This window comes from Lepisma saccharinum, chromosome 9, assembly GCF_977018435.1.
Source record: "Lepisma saccharinum chromosome 9, izLepSacc3.1, whole genome shotgun sequence".
Lineage (NCBI taxonomy): Eukaryota > Metazoa > Arthropoda > Insecta > Zygentoma > Lepismatidae > Lepisma > Lepisma saccharinum.
The window spans coordinates 41,854,913-41,867,381 of record NC_139237.1 but is presented as its reverse complement, the minus strand read 5'-3'; positions in this window follow the sequence as shown (position 1 = coordinate 41,867,381).

The window sequence follows — 12,469 nt, the reverse complement described above, 5'->3', positions numbered from 1 at the left end:
TGCCCAAACTTGTATCTTTAGCTATAAAGGGAATATTTATAGAATTTAGATGTTTGTCTGTGCTTTTTACAAGATTTTGACATCTAGATTGTAAATAGTTTTGAATACCGTCTCTTGCTTGAAAACTGCACGTGGCAGAAACAATGTGTTACTTTTGAAGTGGATTCCTGCGATATGTTCTGGGCCGTTGACTGTGGCGATGGAGTGGTTAGTGTAATGCATTCTGAAGACAGAGTTCTTAGGTTCGGATTCTGTGCAAGGCATGAGTGCATGCAGTGGCACCATGGGCTGAGCTCGTAGATTTGCTTTATTTTTATGGGATAATATATGTCGTAATTAGGCTGAGGTTTTGCTCTGAAATGCCGCTCTTGGTCCTTTGCTAGGAAAATATAGGCTTTTATATTTAAAAATAGTTTCAGGTCATTCTGAAAGGAATGCATGAATTTTACAGTGGCTATTTTTGCATACTGTCTATTTCAAAAATAATTGCCTACTTGAGTACCTTATATGAGAAAGTGATGAAAAATCAGTTTAATATCTGCATGTTCTGGTTGGATTTGGAGTCTCTTTTCCCCCTTTCAACCCATGTTCGTCAACTTTATCACTCTTTGCTATCACATGGTGCGTTAGTTTGTAACAGCAATCAGAGTGCACTGTAGTCGAAGGACAATGCATCTGCAACAACTAATCAAATTGCATCACATCACCTTAAAGGGAAGAGCAAAGCTCTAACCCCTCATTCATTAGAGAGGTTGTGTGCAATAGATGCAGTGCTCTTTTGCCTGACTATTTTGAGATTTGTGTTTATCGATTCCCATCCTAGTTGTAAGCCATTTCCTTCCTTCCTTACTTTCTTAACAATATAACGATGGATGCATAAATGATATAGGACACGGAATAGCATCACATTGGAGACGTAATACATTATGAAGTATTTTCATAACGCTAATAAGTAATTAGGTTGTGAGATTTATTTAAGTGTATGTGAAAAAACATGTTCTTTAAAGAGAGAGGACTTTATTTCTAAAATAAAATATTAAACAGGCACATTATTGATTGGGCTTGAGCCCCAGAGGCCCATATAAGTTGGCGCCACTGTATTGTGTCTATCCTATCTATCCTATCATTCACCTTGTTTGTTGTTATTCGACTGAGGAAGTAAAAAAAGGGGCAGTAAATTATATAGAATAGACTGGTCTGAGACTGTTGCCATCTCTTGAATGGCTTTCTGATTGTGGGTCATGAGTCATTGGATGAATACTGAAAAGAAAAAAAAATGGAAAGGAGATAGAACTGCTTCCAGGCAACAGAAGACTGAGCAGTGTGAAGTGTAGAGAGGTGAGTCGTGCTTGTTTCCATGTAACCACTACATCCCCTACAACCCTTCCCCTATGGAATTACAACTACAAAGGGAGAAGGGGTTGCCTCGCCTGCCTTTCACAAACGCCAACAGAGGAGAAGCTTTCACCCACGCCCACTAGCCCATCACACCACCCCGGTACCGAGACCAAGATCTCCGGAACGCCCATTCAAACGTGGCACGTCAAAGGGTGGAAGTAGGAAGTTTTCACCAACGACTGCTTTTTCAGCAACCTGCTGCTGCCTACGTCCCTCCTGGCCTGGGTTACATCCCCCACGGACCATTCACCCCTCCGCAGTGCTGGTTCCTCGCCCCTTTTAACCCTCCCCACCCTACCCCTTTCCCATAACTGCTAGTCGACCCTTAAGAAATGTACTCCAGTTTATTCTTGGCCCAATAACTGGCCTCTTGTCGGGGGAGGGTTTTCTAAATTTAGACAACGTGTGTGCCAGGTTTTTTTTGGAGGGGGGAACCTGCAAGAGATAGATAGCATTCATTTTATCCATGTTTGTGGAAGACTGAAAAATAATGTAAATCAGCAGTTTGAAATTTGAGAATTTGGCCACCTCTCCTGAAAATTAAAGGAGATACACCACACAATAAATATTGTTTAAAATAAAACTAAAATAGTTTAAAATGGAGTTTTACTGTCAAAAACACGTACATTATCAAAAGCAACCTTTTTGCTGAATTAAAAGTAAAATACTGTAAAATCATTATGACATATAAACCTAGGATAACGTTAAAAATTTATCGACAAATTTGTTTTTAAATAGAAAATTGAAAACATTTTCTAAATAGACATATTCACCCAAGGCTTATTCGTAGTTCTTTATTTCCCCCTTTCTCTCACTGTCACCATACAACGTACATGTTTCATGCATGCACTTCTGACGATCTACTTTTGATATTCCCTTCCCTAGTCTTCCAAGTATTCTAAACATTTTAATTTCTTTCCTACTTGTGATTCCATCTTTTCTTCGCATAGCACCTTTCCAAAAATGCAGCTGTTTTATTCCGATGGTTTGCGAGACGTATGTATTTTAGGACATGATATCAAGTAAAATGAACACTCTTTGTTGCACCTCCTCTTTGACGCTTCATCACCTATTTCCTTCATTTTCATTTATATTTTGTTAAAAATTGGACAAAAAAATGAATGATTTTCACTTCTTGAGCAGCTACATAAAATTATATAGTCTCTTTTTTATAGCAGAACGAGAGCTATAAAATGGTATAATATAATCATTGCAGCCCCAATAGTTCAAGATAATGTAGCAAAACCAACAAACTTCAATAAAACCTTTTCAGCAGAACCACAGTTCTCTATGCGGTTCATTATATTCAGAAGCCGCAGAAAAGAGAGCTCTGAATAAAGGCGTTGTTTTATCATCACTTATTTGAAAATATTTTCAGAACGTTCTTTTTTCCCTTACCGACCATGATTCTGCACCTTAAAATCCTTTCCCTATTCATCACTTATTGGCTCAACTAGTATTCTTCATCATGCAGATTTCCCTTTAATATATGATTCCATACCTTTCACCTGGAATTTCTTAGATTTTACTAAAATTTTACGAAATATCTTCATTTATTCATTCTTAAGAATTATTACAATTATTCTGTTACAGCAAATTAGAAACAAAATAAGTTGGGACATCTGTTCCCACATGAAATAAATGGGGCCCCTCTCCATTCTCTCAAAAGAGGCATTTGTCCCTTTGTCTAAGGAGAGATGTCTCGCTCTGTCGTGCTGGTTGAAACGACGACATGCGTTGATTTCGTAGGAAGAAATTTCAAAATGAAGCTAAATTAACCATTACTTTAAAAGTGTAACTGTAAATAAAACGTTCATCTTTTACTCTTGACGTAGAAAAGTGATGCAACTTATCTTTTGCCTCAGTGATTTAAAAACATAAAACATGCGCTTACTCAGATTCCACACGCAATAACGTTCAGGCTGCACTCGAGATCAACGATTAACTTTTAGTTTAAAAACACCAAAAGTTCAAAAACAAATTATTCAAGGATCCATTTAAATATCTGTGACTGTTCTCACTCGTACTCAAGCTGTACTTGGAACACAGTTTGCGATAAATGAAGATATTTAAAAAAAAAATGCACAACCATTCAATTAAATGCTCTACAATGAATTCTAAACACATGTGTATATATATTTTTTGTATATCGTAGATATCGTAGCAGGTTTTCAAAATTAGAGGATTTTGCATGACTGATTCCTTAAGTCAAGGGATGTCTCAACAAAAATTTCTCTATAATATTAAATGAGAAATTTGTGGGGTCATTGTATTAAAATTTTGCATTTCGTACATAAACGTTTAAAATATAGCATAGAGAATTACTTGTCAATGAAACAAATGCAAGCAATAAAGAAATTTTCTGTTGATGTCCTCAGCATGTCTTTTAATTTTTTTAAATACTTACACCATATCTAATCTGCTGTATTTCACAAAATTATTGAACATGTTAACACTAAGCTTGCTGCAAAATCAACAGTAATCTAAATTTGCAATTTTAGAGAGAATATGGAGTAAATTGTACTTACCAACCATTTATGACTTTTCTTCTCGCAACATGCAACACTCGGAGTCTGACTGTCTTCACAGTGCCAACTGACTGTCACGGTGCCCACTGCCTGTCATCACAGTGTCCATTGACTGTCGTTCATGAGTCGTCCATGCCTCTGAAAAGTACAAAGTGAAACACATAGAACCAAATACTGTAATGTTATTTAGTAACAACTGAAGCTAAATGTAAATAGAAGCTAACATCAGTGAGACCACAGGGGCAACTCAGGCACTCGCCCGAGGTCCCACGCTACAGTGAACCCCGCTTTAGATATAGGGTAAGCAGGGGGAATTGGGAGGTATGTTTTTAAAACGAAGCTATGATACATGTTCTAAAACTTTCGACCCAATTTATTATCTTGAGAACCTTCAATTACCATCTCTTTAACACACTTTAATTTTTTACCTCCTTATTTTATGCATTAAAAAAAATAAAAAGTAATTTACAACCCAATTACCACCCATGGAGGTAATTTGGAGGTATACCTAAGAACTAACACAATATTAGTGCTACAGTCTGTGGAAAAAAGGGTGTTAAAAAAGAAAGTAAAAACTACATTTTACACTCAGTTTTAATAGGAGAAAAAAATTAAATATGTATTTTTAAATTACAAATGTTTTTAAGAAAACTTTGCAATTTTCTTAAAACTAAATAAAACAATATTATCCCAGTATTCTAGGGCTTTGAAAAACCTACTGCTTACAGTTTATGTATGAGTCATTCCATGCGAAATCAACACAGCCTTTGACCTGACCATCTCCGATTGCATGGAGGAGAAGAGCGACTGCAGCTAACATTTTCATAACAAGGCACTCCTCTTGGCAGGTGCTGTCGCTGGGATGTCTTCCTCCATGTTGCCTTCTTTGACATCTTAGCTCGAATAGAAAGTCAAATTTAGTTGCATCATCCAGCATTTCTTGGTTGGTGAAGTGTGACAATGCCTGTGAAATAGAAATGGAATTTCATGTACAATTCAATTCAAGCATCTGCTGTAGTACATGCTGCAACAAAAGTTAGTGTTCAATGGGTACTGTTCATTGGGGCTGTTCACTGCCAAACTTTTCCGCTAGAGGCGCCACCCCTGTTGTGTCCCTAAATTTCGTTCGCCATCTGGTTGCCCTAAGCTTTACATTGGAGCGAGATAGGATGGCTATTCAAACGTTATTTTCAACGAAGGTAAGAATTTCTTGTGTAAATCGATAACAAAAATGTTTTTACCAAAGTCTCCATGTATTTAAATGGGAGAACAAGTACTCATCAAAAGCGTGGGACACAACATGGGTGCTGCCACCTACAATAGTTTGCTTTGACCAGGAACATACAAGAATTCATTATAACACCATTAAGCCTTGTTTCCATGATATGAAAAACTCAATATGCTGACCAAGGCAGAAATTTATTTTATTATAAAACATAAACTAAAGAATAACATAAGAATGCATGACTTGGTGGGAAGCTGTTCAATCTTGCAGCTGTTGGTCCAGAATAATGACGGTCCGTGGAGGAAGATTTGAAAATAACTGTTTCCGAATATACTTTTTATGTGTCTTGCTCTCTATTTTATCACATGCGTCGGCAGTGTTTTTCTTTCTTTTATGCACAGAAAGGCAAATCGGGACTGGACCTACAGTTTAAAGTGGGATCCAAACCACTGTGTGTCTCCAACGGGTATCAAACCTGGGACCCCTTGATTACAAGGCGACGTTACCACTGGGCCATCGGGGAGGCCTCTTTCACATTTTTCGGTGCACTGTCTCATTTGAAACAGAACACTGTTCATTATGCCAGCATACACCAAAGCAAATCCCCACTGTCGTCACATTTTAATCAAGGGATTAGGGCTCCATACCTGGTGGAAGCACATAGTGGTTCGTATCTCACATTAAACTGTAGGTCCAGTTCCAATTGACATATCTGTGCAGAAAAGTAGATTTAAAACTCAATTAATCAATTACTAGAGGTGTGAAATAGATGAAGTTCTGTTGTATTTGTGTGAACAATGATTACAGAAAGAAAGAGACAGACATTGGGAATATTCAATCTAAAATGCTCTCGCTTTGTGTCCATCAGTTAACGTTATTGCCGTGCAAGCAACAACTCCCGGGTTAAATTTACTTAAGTATCTCATAAATTAATTCCCTATTTATGCATTTGCATTAACTTTACTATCTGGAAAAGAACTGCTCGACTTTTTATAATAGTTAGTCATCCTTTGGGAAGAACAAGTGAACCGGGGTTCTTCCCTCTAGATCTGCCAATGCATACAATATGCCTGTTTTCAGAGAAGAATTCCCCAAAACTAGAAAGCAAGCACACAAATAATAAATTTCTTGACCTGACCCCAAGATGTATGCCTATTCACGATTTTTTGCCTGGCCATTCCCCACACCCTTCCCTCTTCCCAACACGTGTTTGCAGCGAGTGGCAACAGGCGGAAGGCTGTTACTTTTAACTCTCTAAATCGCGGTTAAGACAAGAAAGGAAAGCGCAAATTTTGAATGGTCTGAATTGTAAAAGAAGGTATAGACCATCAAAACCTTACATTTCCTCTGCTTTTTGCATATTTATTATTTTCTCTTCGAATGTTAACGACTTTTGTTTCTGACAGAAACACACTTGTTTGGGGGTGGGGATCTCAAAAGTAAAAGCCCATAACAGCCCATACTGAACTCTTAACTTGGGCTCCTCTATAATAGGAGTTTACCTCTGTTGATGGCAGCAACTAATTAAATAAATATTTTAATATTCATTTCATCAAAAGTTTGTCTTTTTTTTATGTGTAAGTAATGTAATAGATTTGACGTCATTGTCAAAATTAACGAAGCTTAAAGGAAACAGTAGTAAAAACGTACTTTCACACATTATACAGTGCTCGAAAAATTTGTGTAATAAGTTTATGTTCTTCCTTTACAAGCCTAACAAACATGTCTTAATTTAAATCTTTATGGAAATATTCATGGAGGTACTAATATTTTGTTTTGCTATTAAAGAAAATGAAAATGAATAGATATTTAGTTCATCACTAATTAGCTCAGTCAAGTGGCTGTCCATTATTAATAATAATATGTATTGAATAGTGATTGAATTTTATAGTCGTGTCATGTTTCTGTGATGGCATTTACCATGCACCCCCTCATTATAACAAAATAAAATTCCTGATGAAAATGAAATTTCGAATTCTTGAAATTTACTGAGTGAACAAAAAACAAGCATGTTCCATTTATGTTATCATTATATAACCCTTACTTACATGTATTTTTCGTTGATTGAATTTTGAGATCTATTTTTTTTAGTTTCATGACAAAAGAGCTTTCATTTTAAGATGATAAGTTCTATAGAAACAACATGCAAGTATTGTTGCCTTCTAAGAATAACAGAGTTCAGATCAACCCCGACCTATCTCCAAGGGAACCAAGAATTAGTGACACACTGTTGACTGTTTGTTGTGAGAAATGACCTGCAGTGGGCTGCATAAGCATTACCAAGCAAATTGTCCATTACCATGCTTATTTTATGTTTTAGCCAATGAGAGCTTCAAGAGTTTAAACAAAGTATCAGACAAGCTGCTGACAACCTACACCAGTATACATAAACATCTATTCCTTAAAACCTCATAGGATTCAAGCGAAATTAATAAAAATAGCCATGGACAATTTACCAAGTAATACTTGTGCATCCCTATGTATTCTTTGCGACACCTTATTGTCTGCCCTGAAAAAATCCAGTTCTGAATTCGTACATTTGGCAACATAGCACTTCAGAGCCAACTTGCAATAGTTCTTCTTTCTAAATAAAAAAAGGCTCTTGTGAATTTTCATTCTTTCACATTCCATGATGGTAGAAACCCTAAACTAGTAATACAATACATAATTAATTAAACAAGTAGATACGAGAGTGCTGAATTTCTTTTTACGGTTCTTCATTCTGAAATTGAAAGTAGGGAAATTCATGTGCAGTTTGAAACACTGAACAGGTTCTCCTCCACCTGGAGGAAATTATAGACATGACATCATGTATGTATTGGCTTCTTTAAACTGTTATCTAAGTTTATCGTGATAACACATAGTGGTTCGGATCCCACTTTAAACTGTAGGTCCAGTCCTGATTAGCCTTACTGTGCATAAATGAACAAATCAACCAACCATAAAGAGGGTGATCGTAGGTTCGATTCTCTATGGAGGCATGACTTTTCTTTTTCAAGAGTATAGCTTTGTTGTAAAGTTTATCCACCATGCTTGGAAATTAACTTTGGTCTGTGTATTTCACGAAGTGAAAGGAAACAGTAAGAGGTGCAGCATTTCCTGAAGCTATTTCGATGGTAGGAGGCAATCATGTGTCACGTGGAATGCGCAGTATCAATATAGGTAGAGCTAAGTCTGAGGGGGGTGATTCTTAATATTGCTAATTTAGTAGAAAGATTGTTAATTCAAATACTTAGTTGAAATAACACAACTATTTTGGATACAAAGCAGTGGCGAATTAACGATCATTCTCTGCTTTGCATATCGCATGAGTCTTGGTCGCAATAGGCATTTCCTTACGTGAATTGGTGATTTGCTATTAGTTTTAGATGCATCGGAAGATGGAGGTGAGAGTATTAACTTCAGTCAGAAGGAACGGACATAACATAACCAATCTTAGCCATTTGAACCTTAAACATCCCCCTTTGTTACAGTACTGCACTACATTACTGCTTAACATAATTCTCTCAGTGTGTGTGTGTGTGTGTTAGTATATCGAAACGAAATAATGAACACTTTAGGTGTGCAGAACAATACAATACATATCTTAAATAACATTATATACAGCATTCCAAATACATGCGATATGTGAATTGGTCATAATGTGTGTGTTAAGGGGAAAAAAATGCACAGAAGGGACATCCATCGAAGTGTGCATCGGATTAACTTTTACAGTGTTCTAATACCAACGGCATGTTTTCAGCTAGGAAAAAAAAGAGGAGAGGGTTTGATTTGAACCTGCGACCTTTCATGCTTCATGAAAAACAAGGATACCATGTTCTAACCAACTGCTCTATAAAAACCTACTGAGAACATGCAATTAAAAACATGTTGATGTGTGTGAATGCATCCACTTTCTTGGGTTCCAAGCACATTTTTCTCCACAAGTTATGAAAATCATAATTTTTTGAGAACTATTTGATATCATGCAGAGTATTGTGAATAAAATGTCGCATAAACTCCTCATAAATTTGCCTCTTTCTGCTCAAACTTGATGTCAATTTCCTTTAGGTGGAGAAAAGTCCTATTCAGTGTTTCAAACTTATCTAATTTCAAGACGAGCACGCAGAATCGTAAAAATTCCTCAAGATACTTAATCCAATTTACTATTTCTGTTTGAGTGTGTGTGTTGTATTAGCGGTGTATAGTTTCTAAGATCATGGAATGTGCGAAATTGGAAATATTTCACAGCAGCGTTTTTCCTCTAGTTGATTAACCGACTCAAAGTTGGCTACCCTCAGCTGGCACTCAACTGCAATGTTGCTACGTTTACAAATTCAGGACTTAGAATTCTTTCTGAGCGGTCAATTAAGAAGTTGGGAAGAGTGCATTTAATTATTATGTAAGCCATACTTACTTTCTTTTCCCTTGTTAATTGAATTTGCCAGTTAATTCTGCCATTCTTTGAGACATTTTTACAAGACAAGCTCTAAGAAACTGTTAACATGTGAACATTGTTGTACTGGTACGTACATTGTTGAAAGCCATCACAATGAATCGGGCAAAGGTATGAATCATTATTCTTTAAATAGTAAATTTTTACTTTAATACCTAGTCTACAGATTTTCCTTCTTAAATTTCCATACACCTTACTTTGAGGTACACATTTTTATTATATACTTCATTAACTATATCGCAACAATGATAAAGATTTTGCTGTTTTTGATAGAGATATTCTACAAATGGATAGTATATATAATATAATATCCATTGTTTGTATTGAGTAAAGAGGTACAAAATTATCCACAATATATTTGTGAAATAATAAAAATATATTTAAAACTTACGTTTTTGCGAGTATCTATGCTGCACACTTAACCAATCCCATATCCTATACATATCCTATACATAATAAGAGGTCAACGCGGTTATGAATTGTGTATAACCAAAAGTGAACAGCCTGAAGAAGGGAGCAGTTGCGTCCCGAAACGTCGTGAAAGCAGCATAGATACTCGCAAAAACGTAAGTTTTTAATATATTTTTATTATATTTGTGAGTAATTCGCACAACTTTCATCATGAATTTGTGAAATAGGCTATTAAAATTTAATGAAGTCGTAAAACTTCATTGTTGGATATTATATTTATTTGACGTAACATTTACCATAATGCTATAGAACTGAAACATAATAAGTAGGGCTATGTTATTAAAGAAGGAACTGATTATCCTTTATTATGGCCAGAAAGTAAAGTTTATCATAACTTCATGCTTTAAGGTTTGTTCTTAAATTGTAAAAGTACGACAGCTAAGAAACTAAAGTCTCACCATCTACCAATCCATAGCTTGCACGTTCATAGAAAATTTACAAGTTAGTATACTTGTATATTAGTAAAGATTATTAGCTCTCATATTGTGAAAATACAAGGGCAATCACATAATTGTGGATAGCATAGAGCATCCTGGAAATCATATTTTGTTTTGATCATGTAAATTTAATTCAATATCCTATTGAATTTAAGTAGTCTGTGTACTTACAGTTTGCTTTGAATTACAGTTAGGTGTGAGTATGTATCTTGACTACAACATCAAATAATTATTGTCAAACAATTTTGTATTTCCAACCTCTTGTTCTAAATAACCATGGACATAAGCTTGTGATTTTGCAAACTCAAGTGAAGTGTTGCTAAAATATATTAATACAATTAAAAAAAGAACAGTAAGAACTGAATTTCCATTTCATTATTTTTTTTGTTACTTTACCTCCATCTTCTACTTCTTGCGACAATGAAGACAATGAACACAATGATACCAGGGTTCGAACCTGGATGAACCTGACTCCATAAAGCTTTGGTTGTACTTGCCACATAATATGAAAACATATCCAACGATTCTTTTGTATTTTCTATGAATGTAAGGTCCTCCCCGATGGCGCAGTGGTAGGATCATCACTTTGTAATCAAGAGGACTGGGTTCGATACCCGGTGGAGGCACATGGTGGTTCGGATTCCACTTTAAACGGTAGGTCCAGTCCCGATTAGCCTTGCATAACATGGACTTTTAACATCAAATCAATCAATCTATGAATGTAACAATAAGTGATGCTTTTGTTTATTACTTTGTGTTCTTGTTAAGTACAAATTAATGTTTAACAAACATTATAAAGTTGGATCTGAGGCACTGAAGTGAACTCCTATCATGAAGCAAACCAATAACCCTTTAATTACAAGACGATATCATCTACCACTGTAGTACCATTTAGACCCATTATTTTTACATCTATTTACAGAAGATACGTAAGTTTTGTATTTCATTATTAATATTTAATGTCTAAGGTTGTAACAATATAATGTAAATATTTTTTAAAATACATTATAAGTTGTCTCATACACGATGTTAACTTCATTTGTATTCTTCTTTTTCAGATAAGCATTTGGGAGTTGAACTTTTGTAAACGAGGACAATGATTGATTGACAATGGCAGCTGTTCACCATCGCAGCTTGAAGATAAGATGCTACAAAATACAAATCGTCAATGAGGATTGTGTGTAATTTACATAACAGAGTAATATACACTCTTTGGAGTGCATAGGCCTACATTGTTTTTCGTTTCTCCAGACAACTTGGTGCAATGGTGATGATTTACTAGACATCAAGAGTCCATAATCTGCACAAGAAATGGTGATGTATTAGACAGAAAGTGTGAATTATATTTTAGAGCAACTTAAAGAAAAAACAGTTCCTGTGGTGCGATTTGTTTGTCTTGTGTACTAATGAATGGCAAATAATCATTGAGATATTTGTTAGTTGCAATTTTAAGGGATATTTTTAACCAAAACCTAGGACATTCAGTTCGTCCTGAACTGGATGAGTCTCCCACAGCAAGAAGCATACCTCTCAGAGAACCAGATAATGATTTACAGGTTATGATGAGAAAAAGTACCGAGATACATTAAAACAAAATATTAGCGTAAATTTTGATGATATCCTAAGTATCTAATTTTAGTAGTCTCCGTAAGCAGAATTTGTTGTAGCTACGTACTTTTGACTTTTTAAACTAAAACTATTGTATTGTATTTGAGAAAACTAGTTAAATGTTTCACAACAACGATAACACTTTTCATCGATGATCATCTTAAGTCTCATAAAATTATAATTTAGTTAATATATGTTTGTACAGAAAAATATATGGGTAATAAAGTTTAAACTGATTCTCTGTTACTTAAAAATGAAGATCAGGCTTTTATTTTTGTTTGGAAAAATATATTTTTCTAGGAATGCTGATCAACCAAGAAGTTGTGTATTCCCAAGATAATTGTTGCATGTGTATGTACTCATGTCG